Here is a 10536-nt window from a genome sequence, read left to right on the forward strand (position 1 = left end):
TGGCTTGGGCCACGGATGTTGGCCCGGATTTCTTCGAGTCCCCCTTGTCAGGAAAAAATGTTATTTTGGGTTCAAACATTGCCCCTCAGGCCTCGAAGTCAAAGTTTCCCGTCTTGACTGAAGAGGTCTTGAATCAACACTAGTCTTGCAATAACGTCACGCTAAAGCCACTTGAATTGGCTTAAAAATAAGTACAAACTTGAAATCACTTGACTGATTAAGTATAGGCCTCTTAAATAGGCCATGCAGTACGAATGTCATCTTATGTTAAGATAACAGAGATGCTTTCACCAATAAAAGGCCACAGTTATTGCCTTGTTGGGATTAAGACACTTAAACAAGTCTTAATTGTAAAGTTTGGCATTAAACTCATGCCACAAACATGCGCTATGTGCCCCCCAACTTTAATGAAGCGAGATGAGCTAAGGGTTTGCGAACTCTGAAAAAGTATGGGACCTCAGGACATCAACGTGCCCCCCAAGTGAATAAGGCTAGCTGTTTTTGATGGCAATCGAACTGCTCGCTGAAGAGCATGGTGGTGATTATGAAGCAAACCATTTGCGAACCGTGATCTTTCATCTCTTCACGAAACACACGTCTCTAGAATAAAGCGAATATATATACCAAATATATGGCCTGATAATCATGCCTGAATCATGGCTATCAACTTCTTGATACGTGGCCAAGTTAGTCAGGCCCTCTAACATCTTCTTATCACCAGGAGATTGATATACATCAATTGTACTTTCTGACAAAATGAATTATGGCCACATATTTATGAATCACAATACATGCACACCACTACTGCTGAGATGCATATTGCATCGCCTCTTCTCTTCTTGGTAACATATGTAAACATACATGTATTAATCACCAATCTTCCTTCGTAAACCATTCATTCACGAGGCCACACCACTTCTCTGCAACTTTTTCGCCACAAGTATTGGCAAAAATGTTAACTTGGCCTCATCCATTGCTGATACCCAACTAGGCATATTAAATGCCGCTTGTATATGTGCCCAGGCACCAGGAAATGATGAACTGATCAAAAACTATGGGAAGCATAATTCCTTCGTTGCCTCTGAATGGATCATGAATAATTATGTGGCTCAAGCATCATGATCATGCCCATGATAGCTTGACCATAGATGTTATGAAATATCTCTGATGAATTTCCAATGACGAAATATGTCAAATCCAAAAAAAAAAAAAAATATAAGCCCATAGGTACGATAGATAACCATGTTTTTTGCCTCTATACAGTTTGACCACAATGTTCACAACTTTAAGCTCAGGAGGACAGGATACCGCCAAGCATTGATGTAGGCAGAATAGGCTAATGAGACTAGTTACCAAATGTGTAGGAGTTCCACTTAATTACTTCTCAAGGTTGTGAAGAAAATAATAAATGCTTACACAAAAAGGTCTTGTGTAACCATTGGTATGAACACTTGCATTTCTGACAGCTTCAAAACTTGGATATGACAACAGAGGGCCACATGTACTGGGCTTGAATATTGGAGACCACATTCAGGTCATGTGGATGAATCACAATCTCATACAGCATGGAGGCAACCAGCTATGCCCCCCAGTGTTAGGAAACATATATTTTGTAAACTGCTTCTCGCTGCTGAAAAGAATGCTTCATATCATATCCATGAATCATGATGACCTCACAGAACTTTTGCCTCTATGCCACAAGCTGGCAAGAATAATCCCCATCAAGCTACATTTCTCTCTATTCCTGCTTATCTTTATTTAATAGCAAAGAGTATGATGGCTTTGATTAAAAGCTTTTAGCCACTAACTTGGCTAGCCGACACATAACCCACAGGTGAGCCACATATTGAACACATAAAGCCAAAAATCACCTCTTCACCATTTCTTATGCAGCTCCTTTGATAAAGAAATAATGATCCTGCTTGAATCAATTATGCTTTTCTCCCCTGCAACTTGTTTCCTCCATGTGAACCCATATCGAGAATAGTCCTCCATCACATCTCTGATAACAATAGAGTTTCAGCAGACTCTCCTTGGAGTTCCGGAAGTCATGTGATCTTAATCCCAAGCTCGTTCTTCCTCACACACTTACTGCACACGTCTCTTGGATACGAAGATTTCCACAGCTACTGGGAATCCCATTGTGAATTAAGCAAATGCTGATGAGCCTCTATAATTATGATCTAGTCTTGCGATTGATTGCTTGCTGCTGGTTTATAGCTGATGTTGCATTCTGAGAATAGTACCTTCTTGATTACACTCGAATATGCTTCAACGACAAACAGCCTTTTGTCTTTGTACATACATGTACATTTGCAAGCATAATTAGCTATAATGGGCCATGCTCATTGTACTGCTAAAGGTACTAATTCTAACCAAAGGAATGACATGCAGACGCACCGCCAGGCGGGCTACAACCTCAGCGTTGGACCATCCCCAGATCGCCGGCGACGCGCCGCCACGCGCCACGCCAAGATAGCGTCAGAAGCTTCTGAAACTGAGAACTGAAGCATATCAGTCCCACATCGAAAACAAAGACAAGATCAGTCTCTTCCACACCTATAAAAGGTTCTCTCCTCTCTCCTCATTAATTACGCATTCAGTACTTACCTACTGTTACTTTGTCAACATAAATACATTGACTAACTTAGGCATCGGAGAGTTGAAGACCGCCCAGCGCGGTCTCCCTCTGACGCCCGTTGTATTTTACTTGACAGGTAACGGGAACTACAACATTAACAGAAGTATCGATCCGCCCAACGGATCAGCGTTGACTAAGGTCCGGCTACCTCCAGACTTTTAGACATTAACATTGGCGCCGTCTGTGGGAATCTTTGAACAAAAGGTCATCCCGCTACAATCACCATGACTAACGATAGCGGGGGAAACGCTGAGGAGCAGGCAGGGTTCCCCGCCATTCCCCAACCCTCCGACCCCGCGATCGGCGTTAACCGCGCACTATTCACAACCCCAGCCAACCCCGGCGGCGAGGCAAATCCAGGCAGCAGCCACCCGTCAGGCAGGGATCTCGTCACCATGTACGAGATAGCATTGGCGGATCTTCATAAGGAAAACAGGGAGCGTGAGGAGGAGCGCAAAGAGAAGGCTGAGGCCCAGGCACAGATGGCTGCGCTCATGGCACGTTTCGAGGAACTAAAAAACACTTTGGCTGCCACCAACCGCCCGGCACAAAGCGAGCAGTCACGCAGCACCAGGCGTAGTCGACCTAGCACCGACACGATGGCGCCAGGGCCGGTCTTACAAATGCATGTACCGCTTAGCCCACCAGGGTTGTCAGGAATGGGGCCGCCGCCCATACCCCAACTAGTGTTAGAGCAGGTGGCGGAATCACTTCCGCACGACAACCGCTCGAATGCCAGGGCAAGGACTGAGGGTGATCCGCCCATACCTAGGCGAAGACCAACTCGGCAGGCCAGTCAGGCCGATTCCGCCGGTGATGCAACCGCCCAGCTATTGGATAGGATGCACCAACTGGAGCAGAGGTTGATCAGGGCGGAAACAGGCGTCCCAGCGTCAGCTCGGAACCCGCTATTCACTTCCAGACCCGGCCCCTTTTCCGCCGCGATCCTGCAGGCTGTTAGACCGGCATATGCAAAAACCCCAAAGATGCCACCTTACGGCGGAATGACCGATCCCTTTGTCCACATGGACACCTTCAAGAAGGTCACCAACAACAAGGGGTTCGACGACGCCACCTTATGCCATCTATTCAGTGAAACGTTGGACGGCGAAGCAATGAACTGGTTTTTCGAATGTCCGCCAGGGTCTGTCGGCTCATTCCATGCACTGTCGCATGCTTTCCTCTCCCGCTTCATCTTACTGTCCGCCGGACATCACAATACAAGTCAGCTTTTCGGCGTTAAACAGGGGGAGGACGAATCACTGAAGGCCTTTGTCACCAGGTGGCGGGCGGCAGCATCTCAATGCCGCGACCTAGACAAGACTATGGCATCGGCGGCCTTCAGGAAGGGACTCCTCAAGGGACCGTTCCTCTATCACCTCAATTACAACCATCCCAATGCAACGTACGACCACGTCATGAGCGAGGCGGTCATTCACGCCCAGGCGGAATTCATTACATATGGAGAGACCCCACCGCCAGCAACGGCAGCAAAGTCAGCACAACCATCTACCAGTCATCAGGAAACCGCTGACAAGCCCCCCTCAGCACCGCCAACTGATAAGAAAAGGGAATGGCAGCAGGGCCACCACCAAACCAAGCGGCAGAAGGGGCTGCATTATTACAAGGGAAACCGCCCAGCTCATGGGGATAACCACAGCAAGCAGGCGGAATCCTCGCAGCGGTACGCAGTTTTCACGGTCCTAACGGCCTCATACGAAGATATCTACAATCAGTGCAAGGATCAGATCCCACCGCCACCCCCTCCAAAGTACCCAAAAACAGGCAAACCCAGGAACACTGGCAAGTGGTGCAAATACCACGCGGACAGCGGCCACAATACAAACAGCTGCAATGCTCTCAAAACGGCCATTGAGACTTTGTACCGTGACGGCAGGTTAGAGCAGTTCAAGGTGCGCCAACCACCACCAGTGATTGCCAACGTTGAAACCTTGGGCCGCATCAATACCATCGATGGCGGTGCTCCAATCACCAATATATCTCACAGGGCAAGAAAGCGATATGAACGTGCCAACCACCCGAAGGAAGTTTGCAACATCCGCTACGAAAGATCCGCCAAACTACCAAAATCAGGTTGGAAGCCTATTACCTTTTCAGAGGAGGAGGAGCGCGGAGTACATTTACCCCATGACGACCCATTCTTGGTCGATGCCATTCTTGGCAAATTCTCGGTGGGAAGAATCTTGGTGGATAGCAGGTCCGCTGTCAACGTCATCTTCAGCGGTTGCTACGACCATCTCAAGCGGAACAGGAAACTACTCCAGGATCACGAGCCACTGCTCAGCTTCTCCGGTGACATCACACAACCACTAGGGTCGGATTACATGCGACTAGTTATTGGCACTAGTCCCTGTATGGCGGAGGTGCACACGGAGTTCATCATTGTCGACTGTTTCAGTTCGTACAACGCCATCATTGGTCGACCGGCGCTTAATAAGCTCAAGTGCATCATTGCCGGATACATGCTTCTCATGAAGTTCCCCACGCCCAACGGCACAGGCTGTGTAAGGGGAAGCCAGCAGCTGGCACGAGAATGCTATTCAACAACTGTAGCGCGTTCGACGCGCCGCCATGAAATCCTGACAGTGGGTAATGACCCACCACCACCGAATATCTTTGAGGATCCTAGAGATGAGGAGAAGAAATATGTAATGAAGGAGCCGGTCAACCCGGACACGTCGCTGAAGGTCGTCTGCATCTCAGACGAACATCCGGAGAGGACGGTCCGCATAGGCGCCCAACTGGGCCCAGAGGTGGAGGCACAGCTCACTCAGTTCCTACGTGACAACGCCACCGTCTTCGCATGGTCCTATGCGGACATGCCTGGCATCTCCACTGAAATAATCACTCATAAGTTGACCATCAAACCTTCCTTTTATCCCATCAAGCAGAAGCGCAGGGCTTTTGATGAGGAAAAATACCGGGCAATAGGACAGGAGGTCGCCAAACTACGGGACATTGGATTCATCCGCCAGGTCATCTACCCTCAGTGGATCTCAAATCTGGTAATGGTAAAAAAGCCCAGCGGCAAGTGGCGGATGTGCGTCGACTTCAAAAATCTAAACAAGGCATGCCCAAAGGATAGTTTCCCGCTACCTCGAATCGATCAGCTGGTCGATGCAACCGCCGGACACGAACTCCTCAGCATGATGGACGCCTTCTCCGGGTACAATCAGATCAAGATGCACCCCAGCGACCAAGAATGCACCACCTTCACCACCGACAAAGGCCTCTACTGCTACAATGTCATGCCTTTTGGTCTGAAGAACGCCGGTGCAACTTATCAGCGGTTGATGAACGCCATGTTCGCTGAGCACCTGGGAAAAATTATCGAGGTCTATGTGGATGACATGCTAGTTAAGAGCATAAAGGCCAGTGGACATGTGGCAAACCTCAGGATCATAGTAACCATCCTCCTGGCCTATGGTATGCGCCTCAACCCAGAAAAATGTTTCTTTGCAGTCACCGCTAGCAAATTTCTGGGTTACATCGTCAGCGAGCGAGGTATCGAGGCCAACCCAGACAAGGTACAGGTCATCCTTAACCTGGCGGACCCGAAGTACAAGGTAGACGTCCAGTGTCTCCAAGGCAAGTTAACCGCCCTCTCTCGATTCATCTCTCGACTTACTGACAAGTGCGCCCCATTCTTCAAACTCCTCAAAAAAACTCACAAGAAGGTCATCGACTGGAACCCAGAGTGCCAGGCGGCGTTCCAGAGCCTAAAAGAATATCTGGCGGCGGTCCCTCTCCTTTCTGTCCCTGTGCAAGGAGAGACATTATTCGTATACTTGGCGGTCTCGGCAACGGCAGTAAGTTGCGCCATTGTTCGGCGGGAAGGCCAGGAGGAACTCCCAGTGTTCTACGCCGGCAGAGGCATGAACGGAGCAGAAACAAGATATTCACCGTTGGAACAGCTGGCCCTCGCACTTATCGTTGCCGCCAGACGCCTCAGGCAATATTTCCAGGCTCACACGATCCATGTGTTAACCAATCAACCGCTGAGGCAGGTAATGCAGAACCCTGAACACTCAGGACGCCTCAGTAAGTGGGCAATTGAACTCAGCGAATTTGACATAGAATACAAGCCAAGAACCGCCATGAAGGGCCAGGCGGTAGCGGACTTCATCGCTGAACTTACTGAGCGTCAGCTGGAACCCGATACTCAAACAATGCCCGGAACAGAAATAGTAACCAACGCAGAGGCAACTCCCCCACAGTCAGATTGGGACCTACATGTGGACGGCTCCGCCTGTGCCAAGGCCAGCGGCGCCGGAGTCATCTTAACCGGACCCGGGGGACTGAACGCAGAGTACGCATTGAAATTCAACTTCAAAGCTTCAAACAATATGGCGGAGTACGAGGCGCTCATCGCCGGCCTACTCCTCGCCATTGACTCAGGAGCTGACAGCGTCAACATATTCAGCGACTCCCAACTAGTAGTCAACCAAGTCAACGACAGCTTCCAAGCCAAGGACCAGCAGTTAGCAGCATATTTGGGGTACGTCAAAACGTTGCTAAAAAAGTTCAAATTCCATACAATCACACAGATCCCGAGGGAAAGAACGCTAAGGCTGATTCACTGGCGAGACTGGCAACCGCCCAACCACATCAGAGTCCAGCGGACACAAGGGTGGAGTGCCTGGACAAGCCAAGTATCACAAAGACCCTGGCGGAAATCTTCAACGTTCAGGTCAACCCCAGCTGGATGGACGAGATCATCACATATAAGCGCAACGGAACGTTGCCAGAAGATAAGGTCCAGGCAAGACAGCTCCAGCGAAGAGCAACCCGCTACAACATCCAGCACGGCAAACTCTACCGCCAGGGATTCACCCATCCTAACCTCCGCTGTCTAACCCCAGGGGAGGGAAGGGTTGTCCTAACTGAAATCCATGGCGGGGAATGCGGAAACCACTCGGGCGCCAGATCCCTGACCAACCGCACAATGCGACAAGGCTACTTCTGGCCCACACTTGGCGATGACGCCCGGCGGATTTCGAGGTCTTGCCACAAATGCCAACAGTTTGCAGATCTCCCACACGCACCAGCGGAACCACTGTCAATCATCGTGGGCCCATGGATTCATTCCACGTGGGGCCTTGACCTGATGGGAAAGTTCCAGACTGCCAAAGGTCAATTCAAATACATCATTGTTGCCATTGATTACAACAGCAAGTGGATAGAGGCGGAGCCGCTGACGGCAATAACTACCGCCAAGGTAATTCACTTCCTTTGGAAAAATATCTATTGCCGCTACGGTGTCCCACACACAATAATCACAGACAACGGCACACAGTTCAACAATGACGAGCTCATCTCCTTCACCACCAACCTAGGCACCAAGTTGAGATTTGCATCTGTCGCCCACCCCCAGACCAACGGTCAGGTCGAAGCGGCAAACAAGATAATCAAAAAGTTACTAAAAAAGAAGCTCGACGACGCCAAAGGTTTATGGGCGGAAAGACTCCCAGAGGTCCTGTGGGCCATCCGAACAACTCCAACCTCCGCCACCGGAGAAACTCCTTTTTGTATGATGTTCGGCACAGAGGCTGTCTTACCCATTGAAGTTACTCAACCTACCGCTAGAGTCGAAGGCTACTGCCCAGAGACCAACGGCGCCGGCGTCAACTTAGACAGGGACCTCCTAGAAGAGAAAAGACTCAAGGCCCATTTACACAATCTACAAAACAAGCAACGGGTATCACGATTTTACAACGCCAGAGTCAGGGCCCGGAACCTCCAACTGGGGGACTCGGTTATGAAGGAAGTCATTCCGCCACCGACAAAACTCCGCCCAACTTGGGAGGGCCCGTACAAAATTGTGGAAGTCGTTAGCCCAGGCACCTTCTACTTAATGGACAAGGACGGCGTCATTTCGGCCCGCCCTTGGAATACTGAACACCTTCGGTATTATTACAAATAGTCAAACCGCTACCCATGCGCATCTTGACTTAGCTAAATCTTTTGTTCAAATGTTTAGCTAAGGGAAGCTACCCAACGGGTACTACCCCACTTTTGTACGCTAATCAGTCAGCCATCAATGAAACGAGGAATTATTCAAACCATTGTTACCAAGTCTAGCACTAAGGGCAACTGGCAACGCCAGCAATCGTCGGCGGACCCCGTCGGCTACGTAGTGCACTTGGGCCAATCTTAATTCCTTTAATGTTCCATTGATCGACAAAAGAAAAATATAACTCAAAATGCTACACACACATCATACCAAACCAAGTCAGAAATTTACTTTATTCCACAAAATTCTTTACAAACAAAGGTGCCCCAGCGGCTACACAAAAAAAAAAAAACTTTGGAGGTCTCAGATAGGTTCAGCGGTTGGCTTCGGCCTCGGCAACTTCAGCGACTGGCGGCGCGACCGATCGGCTCGCTTGATCAGACCCTCGGGCGGTCGGACTGGGGGTCTCTATGGTGCCGTCAGCCCGGGTGTGTGCCTCCAGAAATCCGGCACGTGACACCTCCGACGGGGTCTGCTGGGGAGTTTGCTGCGACCCTTCCGTCGGATGTGGGCTTTCCCCGCTGCCCGAATGAGTACCTACAGCTCGGGCAGGCACGACTTCTGTCTCCGCGCGGGCACTATCGACCGGCGGCACATCAGGCTGTGACGCCTTTACAAAGTCAATGGCACCCTTCCGCTTCAACATATCTATATTGGCCCGGGCCCCAGACTTCGCCGCTTCGGTCAGTGTCTTCTTAAACTCCGCTGACTGCTTGAATGCTTCAACAGCAGCGGCCGCAGCGGTGCTCCCCTCAGCTCTCAAGCGGGTAACCTCACCCCCCAGCCGCTTCATTTCTGCCATCCTTTCGGCGGACTCCCGCTGAACTATAATGAGCTTCTTGTCTTTAGCGGCTATCCGCTCCTGCAGCAGCCCGATCTCCTGCTCTAACTTGGAGACGTGTTCATTCCTCTCCAGATCCCGCTGGATGGCCGCATTAAGCTTGCCGCGGGCGTCCGCGTAATCACATTCCGCCTTGACCAGTCCCCGCTCGATCTCCGCCAGTCTCTCCTTGGCTTCCGCCAACTCCCTCTGGAGACCTCCAATTTCTCCCTTGAGCTCTTCCTCAACCCGGGGCTGCTTTGACGCCGCCACGAACATATCGTGTAACCCCGCCGATATTTTGACCAAACGCCGAGCTGAAGGGCGATTGGTCAATTGCCGTCGGGCGCGATATGCCCGCCAGACCCCGAACCCCAGCCGCTCGTACAGATGGAAGAGGAACTCCCCTCCCCTTCTGTCATGAATGGCGCATACTCGGCGAAGGAATCCAGATCGCTGACGGCGGGCGCCTCTCCCTCCACCGCCGCAGTTTTTGCAGGAGCTTGGCGGGCCTTCTTCTGTCGGCGGGCCCCAACCACCTCCACCTCTTCTCCCTCTTCCTCGTCAGGAGACTCAGCCGTCCGGCGCTTTTTCTCCAGCGCCCTCTGGCCCCCAGCGGCGGCCTTCGTCGCCCTTACTGGCGGTTCCTCCCTCGTCACAATGACTTCTCCCGCCGGCTGAACCACCTTCTGAGGACCACGCCTCTGGGCAGGCATCCGCTCCTTCTGAGGCCCGGCCGCAGCACTTCCCCTTTGATCCCCGCCTGCACCCTGGGTCCCCGCCTGCACCACAGGCAGACCATCTTCACCAAGGTGAGACTGGTGCGGCATCGCCATCACCACCGGAACCTCGGACTGGCTCAACGCCAACGTCTCTGGGTTCACCACAGTCTGCTGGGCCGCCAGCCCCTCGGCGTACATGGCCTCCAAAAAAATTTCTATCTCCGCCCGATCCATCGCTTTCTCAAATGCGTCGCGACTTGATTTGTTGCCCGGCGGAGTTTCTACAAAAAAGAGGGAAGACAGCCACCAGTCGGACACA

Source organism: Rosa chinensis, chromosome 2 (genome assembly GCF_002994745.2).
Source record: "Rosa chinensis cultivar Old Blush chromosome 2, RchiOBHm-V2, whole genome shotgun sequence".
Lineage (NCBI taxonomy): Eukaryota > Viridiplantae > Streptophyta > Magnoliopsida > Rosales > Rosaceae > Rosa > Rosa chinensis.